The following is an 11,043-nucleotide window of genomic DNA, read 5'->3' as shown; positions in this document are numbered from 1 at the left end:
GGGAGGAGGGAACTTCCAAACCATCACACATCTCCCCCACACAAACCATGAGATAAGTAGGGATGTGTGCTCTTTCTGGAGGGAGAAATGAAGGGAGGAAAGGCAGGGAGAAGAGAGTGGTATCAGCCAGGCACCTCTTTATAAGCTGTGATACCAGAAAGCAGAACAGAATGACAATGTTACAATCTCCTGGGATGAGCAGGTCCATCCCCTGGGATGGGACTCTGTGGGAACCTGCCCCTCGCCTCTGCCCCCAAACCACCACATCACTACATAGAAGGAGCAGAAAGCACTTTCCCTCCAGTTTCCAGATACCATACTTGGTAGGTTATTTAGGACCAACATTAGATTGTTAACTGCAGTCACAGGACCTGAAGAAACATCTCACAGATTGCAGTGGATCAGTCAGAGCCAGGACGATTTCTGCAATGTAGAATTTGGGATTACAGGAGATCATGCCAGCTTGTAAAGGTCACGATGCAGCTTCTGGTGGGAAGATATCAGCTTGTTTGACAGTCAAGTCGCTAAGGACCACAGGAGAGTTCTTTGACAGCAAAATGAGAGAAGCAGAAGAACACAGCCTCTGGTAGAGGATACACCAAGGAATCAGCAACACAGTAATAATATTTGTGGTGATCTGTTCAAGTCTCTAGTGTCATGTCTAGGAGACTCTGAAAAGTACATCGCTGCAAGCATTGCTTGATAGTGATGGGTTCTGCACTACCAGCAGCTGAAATACATCTCAAATGAGAGAAGCAGAAGAACACAGCCTCTGGTAGAGGATACACCAAGGAATCAGCAACACAGTAATAATATTTGTGGTGATCTGTTCAAGACTCTAGTCTCTAGGGAAAACCTATGGAGTGAAATTTCATCTCCTCAATACTCTGTTCTGTTAGTTTACTGGTAAACTACTGTAACACAAAATATTGCTAATCTGAACTCACTCCTTAGCATACATTTTTTGCTGCCCCAACCATTTGTTTTTGCGCTATTGTGAACTGTCAGTGTAATTTTCTTTAAACAAGAAACACTTCACATCATAAGATGGGAAAACAGCGACCTAGCTCAGGAGCCCCACATTAATCACTGAAAATGTATATATATTTTTTTTAATTAAGAAAAATGGTGAAACTGGAAACAAAACAGATACAGAACTACAAACCTCTGGTGAGTTTAACAAGCCAGCAATGACCTCGTGAGGAGCAAAGGGAAAAGAGCTATGCAGATGCAACCAGAAGAGCTGCAAGGTAAATGGTCATCCATCAAATAATATGTAATAAAATCTTAAGACATGCATTGACAGTCAGAAGGGTGCTAGAGGCTCCATCTGAAAAGGGTGTTTACACTGAGCTGCTTTAGGATCAATCAAATGTACTAACATACTTCATCCAATCAAACCTATGGAGTGAAATTTCATCTCCTCAATACTCTGTTCTGTTAGTTTACTGGTAAACCACTGTAACACAAAATATTGCTAATCTGAACTCACTCCTTAGCACACGTTTTTTGCTGCCCCAACCATTTATTTTTGGGCTATTGTGAACTGTCAGTGTAATTTTCTTTAAACAAGGGAACACATTATTCAGAAAGTGCCAAACAACATCTTTGTAATGATTATGGAGTCTCCTATAGAGTGTTTCCTGTTAACTTTCATTGTGTTTTGAAGAAAATTCTTTTGAAGGCTTTTGTAGGCTCTTGTCCAACATATCTGGGGAGTCTGTTTTTTCCACATCTAGTTTTACTCTTTAACATTTTATTTTTTCCCCTAGGATTATAAAATACTTACTCATCTTGGATTTGCACAAATCTGAACTGAGACCAGCTGATTCACTAGCAATTGAAGTGTAATCACAGAATCTGTTCTTAAATCTTCATTTACGTCTTGTGTTCTTCTTTCAAACCCTGTACACAAACAGGCTCAGAGAGCCAGCTTTGCTTCAGCCACTTATAGCTACATCAGAACACTCTAGGATACAGACAGAAACATAGAGAGGCTGAAATTTATAGCAGATATTGTGAAAAGGACGTGATTTCCAGTGCAAGTTCCCTTCAGGAAACCTAGCCATTTTTGGCACTTCCCCCCCCTCTCCAGTGCCTTCTTAGTTTGTTTTTAAACCTGCTTCTTTTCAAAGGACATCCTCTTCCTCCCACTCACTATGCTACTACCTCTTATCAGAGCTGTAGTTTAAGATCTAAAATGAACTGGAATGCTGGCTGCAGAGTGGCTGCATGCTTCTTGTATCTACATTCTAATCATGGGTGCAAATATTTTTGTAATGGATCCTCTTAGATTTTAAATACAAATCCAGTCAGTCTGAAACACCTATTCTCTTGAGATAATTTCATGTTTGCTGCTGGTTTTGATTCTCCATGTTGTTCATGATAAATCTGCTGGTGGGTGTAAACTACTTTTCCTCTGCCACTCAACTCCAGGCATAACACACCACTCGTTATTTCCTAACATCTACTTCTAAATAGGGATATTGCTGTTTCAAATAAAGACAGAAGTGACCAAGCCTTTCATAATACTGCCCATGTAGCCTTCAGAGAACCTGTGTTTCTGCAGATCATATTGCAGCTGACATCTGGTGTACCACACAGAAAGAGAGGATCCTTTATCTAATGGTTAAAATGTTCTTAATCAGTAAATACTTAAGCACAGTTGGAAACTGGCAGCATATGAGGAGTCTCCTGTTATGTAGGACATCTGATTGTAGGATATTCCAAAAGGCAGCCCTAGGAAGGAAAATTATGAGCAAGAAATTGTTTGTGTTAAGGCTAAAGTGTTTGAAAACCAAGCATTGTTATTAGATCTGAATTAGCTCTCTGATGTTACACCAAACCTTATTAGCTTTCTTTTAGCAAAAAGCTGAGGCTGTTGCTTAACTTTCTGGAACAAGCCATGAATTCCATTGTTTTTCAGAGGCTGTGGTTTGATTCCCAGAACCAAAATGAATCTGATTCTGGAGCTGGCATATACCCTTAAAGCATTCCTAGATCAGGGCTCTGAAAAGAAGCTTTGGTTTCAAAACCTTTTCTACATTAATGGGTTCCTTATGGGTGTTAATAGTGCAATTTTGAGAGATGAAGAACTGGGCTGAGAAGTGGGGTAGGCAGCAGTCACCCTTTTCACAGTCATCAGCAAGCACTAGAGACTAGGGGTGCTTAAATTTGTCTTAGCAGGAATATGGGACTGACATTGTAGCTACTGTGTTAAGGATGTTTACAAGAGGACTTGTTCAACACCACCAAACCCCTGTGGAATCTTTCCAGTCTACTTGGTTTAAATCACATTCTGTGCTAGTCATGCCTATCTGCTATGTTAACTACCTTGAAAAGGCCTTCAGGAGCCATTTGCAAAACTGGCAGTAAATTATGAGGCAAGTAACCAGCAGTGGTTACCAATGCTTTTCTTATCTACTGAGTACATGTTTACTGGTGGGGCTGGTCAGTATAATTGCTATTTTCTGTTTGTCATCACCTTTCCAACAGTTCAATGCAGTAACTAAATTGTGTCCTCAGTTCTATGAATGCAGAGATGTGCTTAGAGTTGAGCCTGAGTATGTTCAAATGACTGATCAGGAGTTCTGTGTGCTGCTGTGCAACAAATGAAAATGATAGAATCATAGAATCAACCAGGTTGGAAGAGACTTCCAAGATCATCCAGTCCAACCTAGCACCCAGCCCTAGCCAATCAACTAGACCATGGCACCCATGGCACTAAGTGCCTCATCCAGGCTTTTCTTGAACACCTCCAGGGATGGTGACTCCACCACCTCCCTGGGCAGCCCATTCCAATGCCAATCACTCTCTCTGGCAACAACTTCCTCCTAACACCCAACCTAGACCTCCCCCAGCACAACTTGAGACTGTGTCCCCTTGTTCTATTGCTGGTTGCCTGGCATGAGAGACCAACCCCTGCTTGACTATAGCCTCCCTTCAGGTAGTTGTAGACAGCAATGAGGTCACCCCTGAGCCTCCTCTTCTCCAGGCTAAGCAACCAGCCTATACTTTCCCCGGCACAACTTGAGGCTTGCCTTCATTTAGGAGGGCTTCCCAAAAATTATATCTGATTTCTGTCTTAATCAGCACTTGAACCTTCTGGCAGTCACAGAATGGAATATGTTTGCTGTGCAGGTACATAAGGCACAGGGTGCTGTGTGTGATGAATACCTTCACCCAGAAAACAGATCTTCCAGTCTTACTGCACAAGATAGAAATAGCAATGATGAAAATCTCCTTGCATACACTCCATGTAAACTAATACCATTCAGCACCAAATCTTTTGTTCTTGCAGCAATTCATAAAGAATAGCAAACTTTTCATACACAAATTCTACACCCTTGGTGTGCTAGTTTGAGCCTGGCTAGAATGTTTTGGTGAGAAGAACTAGATTGCAGGTAAAGGTAAACAGTGTTGAAGTTTACTTTACTCATGGGCTTGTGGGGATGTATAAGAACAAAAACAAAAGCATAGATAAGGCAGTTGCTCTCTGGGCTTCCCGGCAGAAGTGGGCTGCACTTCTCTAACCTAACCTGCCTTCTTTGTGACTAATCCATCTGCTTCCTAATACCCCTGGCCGACCCTCAAAACTACTTTAAACATAGGGCAAGATCTTGTGTAAGGTAGAGGACTGGGAGAAAAGTGGAAGGGTGATTGAGAGCCTCTCCTGGGGACTCAGGTTTCCGAGAGGGTTGTTGTGTTTGTGTTACCTTTTAACTTGTATATTTCTGTATAGAACTGTATATACTGTAAATATCTGCTTGTATATTGTGCTAGCTGTAAATAGAAAGCTTCATTCAATTTCCAGAGCTGCTGAGTCTAGTCTGGATGATTTTCCAAAGTATTGGGGGGTAGGTAACACCCAAACCATCACACTTGGCCACCAGAATTCCATAACAGTAGAAGAGAAAAATACTTTATTCTTATTATCATTGTTATTATTATTTTGTTATAATTACTTTTCTATTATTGTTAAATTTATTATAAAGGAAAGCATTCCCTGGGAATGAGGGAGTTAGGAGCAATACCACTATCCTTAATTATCAATGCACTAGGCTACATCTTACGAGATGAAATAGGGAAGCTATCTTTATGGGAATTACTCTTGGGTGTTTTTTTTTGAGAAATAAATGGCAACACTCTGGACAGGAAGGTGCATACATTCTGAAGGAATGCACCTAAACCTAAGAAGACACAGAAAAAATATTTTCTGGAGGCAGACCAACCAAACAAAGAAAATTGAATTGTAAACTCCATGAACTTTGTATGATGCTGAGATTTGTTTATTTATGCCAAAACTGATAAAAAAAGAGGCAGAAGCACCCCTCTTATAAGATGAACTTTAAAGAGTCAAATAAATATCTAGGGAACAGTCATGCCCAGGAATCCAAAATAAAGTTTGTTCAAAACGTGAGCACAGGCATAGCTGTCACAATGCTGACTTAGCCCTCCTCAGGTCTCCAAGGGAAGTCAAGTCCATCAGCATTTCCATATCCAAGTAAATCAATACCCAGCCATAGCTCACTCACACTCCTTGATCAGGGAAACAAATAAAATGTCATTTGTCCTTGGACGCATAAGAACCCCCAAACAACTCAAAGAACACGTGAATAGTTGCACAGTGATACTGTGTTTCTGCCTTGGAGCTACAAGTTGTCATAATTTCAGCTGCAGTTTGGAAAAGTGATTCCCAAGCAGGTCCCTACTTATCCACAGCGATAAGCAGAACTACTGATGCTCTGAGGTCCTGGCAGACCAAATCTGCATGGCAACAACAGTTCATTGCTTCAACTTTTAAAACTCTTACTAACCTGAGGCAATTTTTCTCTCAATTCTTTTTCAGAAAAGTGCATTTTGTAGTCATTTAGGTATTACCCTGAGCTTGGTCTACAGCATGTATTTTAGGAGGTGTATTTTTTTGGTCTTTACTACATAATGGGCTATTACAAATTGCATGCAGGGGATTTAGAAATAAGTGTTTCAGGGATACTTGATGCTCTACCTTGTTGGATATAGTAATATTAAATGCAGTGATTTTATAGAATTGTGACTGTGGTGCAGCTATTGTCCAGCCATGGACAGGAGAGAGTTCAGTTGGCGCTGAGTTAAGGTGGAAGGTTGGAATGACCTTAGAGACTGGTGTAGCAAATGTAAACAAGTGTAAGCCTGGAGTCTGTGGTTTTCACCTAGCTCTGCTGACTTAGAATTGCCAGACACAATATAGGTGTTGTTGAGAGAATATGAAGAATGCCTATGCCAAGTAGTGTGTAATCCTAACATATTTCTAATGCAGGTGTGTATAACCAATCAGAATCTAACATGATGTTGTAATCCTTATGTGGCCTTCTGATAAAAAAGTATATAACCCTATGCTTGGGGTGCAATAAAGGGATTTGGATCAGATTTGGATTGGCTTGTACCAAGCTACAGGCTGGGGACAGAGTGGCTGGAGACCAGCCAGGAAGAAAGGGACCTGGAGGTACTGGTAGACAGTAGGTTGAAGATGAGCCAGCAGTGTGCCCAGGTGGCCAAGACAGCCAATGGCATACTGGCCTGTATCAGGAACAGTGTGGCCAGTAGGACAAGTGAGGTTATTCTTCCTCCGCACTCAGCACTGCTCAGGCCACACCTTGAGTACTGTGTCCAGTTCTTGGCCCCTCAATTCAAGAGAGATGTTGAGGTGCTGGAAGGTGTCCAGAGAAGGGCAACAAGGTTGGTGAAAGGCCTGGAACACAAACCCTATGAGGAGAGGCTGAGGGAGATGGGGTTGTTTGGCCTGGAGAAGAGGAGGCTCAAGGCTGACCTCATTGCTGTCTACAACTACCTGAAGGGAGGTTGTAGCCAGGTGGGGGTTGGTCTCTTCTCCCAGGCAACCAGCAACAGAACAAGGGGACACAGTCTCAAGTTGTGCCGGGGGAAGTACAGGCTGGATGTTAGGAGGAAGTTCTTCACAGAGAGAGTGATTGGCATTGGAATGGGCTGCCCAGGGAGGTGGTGGAGTCACCGTCCCTGGAGGTGTTCAAGCAAAGCCTGGATGAGGCACTTAGTGCCATGGTCTAGTTGACTGGATAGAGCTAGGTGCTAGGTTGGACTGGAAGGTCTTGGAGGTCTCTTCCAACCTGGTTGATTCTATGATAAGCTTGCTTTTCCCTGTCTCTTATTACCTCCTGATACTATGGTATCGCAGCCTGTGACAATACCTGGAGAAAAAATGACTTATTTTGTACAATGCACAGGTTAAAAGTTGGACTCGATGATCTTAGAGGTCTTTTCCAACAGAAACAATTCTATGACTCTATGATTTCTTTTTAAAAAATGGGTAAAAGTTTACATGGTGTATTTCCAAAATGTTAAGATGTTGGCAGATCAGTAAATTCAAAAGCTAAAATCAAATGAGAATTTGAGTAATTCACTCCATTTGACTGGAGAGAGCACTTTCTCCCTGAATACTTGTCTTTTTGAAGTTGGAGGGCAGTGGGGTTATTTTCCAAAGGACAGGTGTTTCCATGTCTGGCCAGCCTACCAGTGGCAGGAAGGATGGAACCACGCTTCATTTACTTGATCTTAGTTCACCAAAACAAGTTTTCAACTGCGGTTTTAGAGAAGCAGAAAACATGAACAGCCAGCAGCAGCTGATGAGAACCAGAGAAGGTGGCAGCCTGCTGTGAGACTCATGGAGAGCTGTGTGGGTTTGTCTCCATTGAGTTCCTACAAAATGGTGCTTGAGACAAGGCTTGTGCTGTTTAAGAAAGCTGAGCAGGAGGGGGACAAAACCCTTAGAGGCCATTGTGGCAAGCCTTTCTACTGCCCTCATCCTAACTTCAGTTCATCACTACAATAATCTTGGCATGTGAAAGAATATTTCTCCTGTAACCTTCTGCTCGTGCTCCTGCTTGCTGAGGTTTTGGTGCCTTGCTGACAGCACTTAGCTTGGTTAAGTAGCACAGCTCTGCTATAAATCTCAGGTATAGCTCTGTTCTCAGCAAGTTAGCCCAAGTGGCAGTTAAAAAACTGGCAAGTCCATGCAGCCAGCCTGCAGGAGGACTCTAACCTTTCCTGCATTTGGTGGATCAAAATCAGTGGGAGGCAATTACTGCTATTTTTAGCAGAAAGCAGAGTGCAGGAACCATATATTGGCTGGAAAGGTCCAAAATGTGGAAAATATGAAATTATGCAGAGTCTTGTTTTCAATCTTAACTCATTATCACAAAGCAGCAATATTTTATTCTCTTCTTATCAGTGAAAGCTTTCCTACTGACTAGTCTGCCACATTGCTGTTGGCACCTCTGACCTCAAACATCCTTGATCCAAGGTTTGTATCTGTGATTCAGACAGCAGTGAAGAAATGCAAAGTTTTAAGTACTGAATTAGTTTGGATTGAATGTGATGTTTGAGCACTTTTGAACTGTCTGCCTTTAAAAGAAGCAATGAAGAAGGAAAAAATATTAGCTTTCTGCACTGAGGTGATTGAATCTCTTCCATCTCACTCTCCCTGGTCACCCTGGTGTTTTGTTCTTTTGGTTGTGTTTTTGGGTTTGAGGTGGGTTTTTTTTTTTACTCTAGTATTTATATTACCACTTTGAGAATAAGTTCCTTATGATTTTGCTTTGTGGAAAACTATGCACCAGCTTTAAAGCTTCTGCAGTAAGTTTTTATTTATGAGTCATTTGTACCAAACCCAGACACTTTTGGAACTGATTGCTGCCAAGTCAGGACATCTAAGGAAAACAAAACTGAAAATTTGACATTAAATCTTTAAAAAGTTCCTTACAGTGATTTGACAGCAGAAAAGCTCCTGCCTCTTATGATCTTTAGAATGTAGTATTTTGTCATATATTTGCCTAACTGTATTGGAGCAGTCAGATGTGATAATTTCTCTAAAGGCAGCATGTGGGCACTTTGGGAACTGTTTATGTATTACTATACTTACTATTTTAAAACAGGTGATGCTGAGCAAAGTTTTGGAGCTTGGACACATGCACACACATGCTGATGTGGGACAAAGGTTTTCTCAGTGGGAGCTCCAACTTTGTGCTCTACCCATACCTAAGGGGATCCTAAGTGACATTTATCATCCTAGTCTAATTACTGCATCCAGTTCTGGGCCCCTCAATTCAAGAGACATGTTGAGGTGCTGGAATGTGTCCAGAGAAGGACAACAAGGCTGGTGAGGGGACTGGAACACAAACCCTATGAAGAGAGGCTGAGGGAGCTGGGGTTGTTTAGCCTAGAGGAGGCTCAGGGCTGACCTCATTGCTGTCTACAACTACCTGAAGGGAGGTTGTAGCCAGATGGGGGTTGGTCTCTTCTCCCAGACATCCAGCAACAGAAGAAGGGGGGGACAGTCTCAAGTTGTGCCAGGGGAAGTACAGGCTGGATGTTAGGAGGAAGTTCTTGCCAGAGAGAGTGATTGGCATTGGAATGGGCTGCCCAGGTGGTGGAGTCACTGTCCCTGGAGGTGTTCAAGCAAAGCCTGGATGAGGCACTTGGTGCCATGGTCTAGTTGGCTGGATAGGGCTGGGTGCTAGGTTGGACTGGATGATCTTGGAGGTCTCTTTCAACCTGGTTAATTCTATGATTCTATTGTCTCTTTTTGTCCATTTGTGATGAATGTATGGTCAGAGCAAATGATGTCATGTCAAAAACCAGAAAGTTCATACCTGCAAATCACTGTTAACAATAGTCATGCTTTTTCCTAAGGTCCTTTTCTCCCATGTGTACAAATCATCTACATAGACAAGACAATGCAATAATGGGTAAAACTTTGCCAATTGTAAATTATTTCTAATGTGCAATTCAATCCATCCTTTTGCATATACAAATCTTTTTTTGCTACAAGGATGCTATGGATGCCAATAAGAAATACTGCAGGTATTATAATGATGATGTAACCAAAGATTATTAAGCTTGCCAGCTTGTCAAATAGGCAAAAATCACATAATGTGATATTTACTGTGATCTTACTGTGATAAATGAGTGCCAGGAGGCTGGAGCCAGGCTCTTCTTGGCGATGCCTGATGACAGGACAAGGGGCAATGGCTGGAAGCTGAGGCATAGGAAGTTTCAAATAAACACAAAGGAGAATTTTCTGACTGCGAGGGTGACAGAACACTGGAACAGGCTGTCCTGGGGGGTTATGGAGTCTTCTCTGCAGATATTCAAGACTTGCTTGGATGTGTTCCTGCGTGAGCTGGTATAGGTTCAGCCGAGTGCTCCAGGTCATCCTCAGTAAGTTGGAAGAAGCAACTCAACATGGAGAAACTCAGCCTAAGGAAGCCTACCCAGCACCCGTGAGCAATATCAGAGCAATCAGGAGGCCTAGCCCTACCTAGCCGGGGGGCCCAGCAGGCCCCCCGGCCTTTGAATCCCCTCCACCATTCACCCAGTGATGCACCACAGAGCACTCACCAGTGACGATCCGAGGAGGATCCTTCTGCCCACAATGGGCAAGCTTGAGACTTGCCCTTCCTGGGGCCACTTATACAGGGGAGTGGGTGGGGGGGCCTAAGTGGTGACACCTGGGGTGGGAGGAGACTCCAATAGAATCCAGATTGAAAAGGGGAGTGGGCAGGGAGAGCAAAGTGGTGACACCTGGGGTGGGAGGAGACTGCAATAGAACCCAAATTGAAAAGAGGAGTGGGCAGGGAAGGCAAAGTGGTGACACCTGGGGTAGGAGGAGACTTCAGTAGAATCCAGATTGAAAAGGGGAGTGGGCAGGGAGGGCAAAGTGGTAACACCTGGGGGGGGAGGAGACTCCAACAGAACCCAGGTGTTATGAGTTTGGGGGAAGAAAAGGGGGAAATGCATTGTGCAGGAGAGAAAGAGGTGGCTATGGTGGAGAAGGGAGGGAAATAGAGAGGAAAAGAATGGAGATGAGAACAGGAAGATGGAATGGTCTGTTTGCAGTCACCTTGACTGTTAAATTGCACAGCAGGCAAGCTGTGAGTCTGGGCAGCTCTGTGTTCCTTGTGTTTCTTTGCCTTTGTCTTTCTCACATCTGTCAGCTTAGCTTATTTTTTTACAGACTGGATAAAGAGA

At 43.0% G+C, this 11,043-nt stretch overlaps 1 long non-coding RNA gene across 2 annotated transcripts; it reads right to left on the bottom strand.

Annotated features, from left to right (window-relative positions):
* Positions 1–428: 428 nt before the first annotated feature.
* Positions 429–10,485, bottom strand: LOC135181574 (uncharacterized). Of its 2 annotated transcripts, none has more exons than XR_010304929.1 (5): positions 10,414–10,485; positions 9,666–9,733; positions 1,790–1,969; positions 1,166–1,243; positions 429–486 (listed from the first exon to the last, which is right to left on the bottom strand). It is a non-coding gene; the product is annotated as an uncharacterized LOC135181574 (long non-coding RNA). The 2 variants fall into 2 exon arrangements; XR_010304930.1 differs by lacking the exon at positions 429–486 and adding an exon at positions 758–772.
* Between the last annotated feature and the right edge of the window lie 558 nt (positions 10,486–11,043).

Source organism: Pogoniulus pusillus, chromosome 15, assembly GCF_015220805.1.
Source record: "Pogoniulus pusillus isolate bPogPus1 chromosome 15, bPogPus1.pri, whole genome shotgun sequence".
NCBI classification, from domain to species: Eukaryota; Metazoa; Chordata; class Aves; order Piciformes; family Lybiidae; genus Pogoniulus; species Pogoniulus pusillus.
Note: the sequence above shows the minus strand (reverse complement) of the source record. Positions and strands in the feature narration are given on the sequence as shown.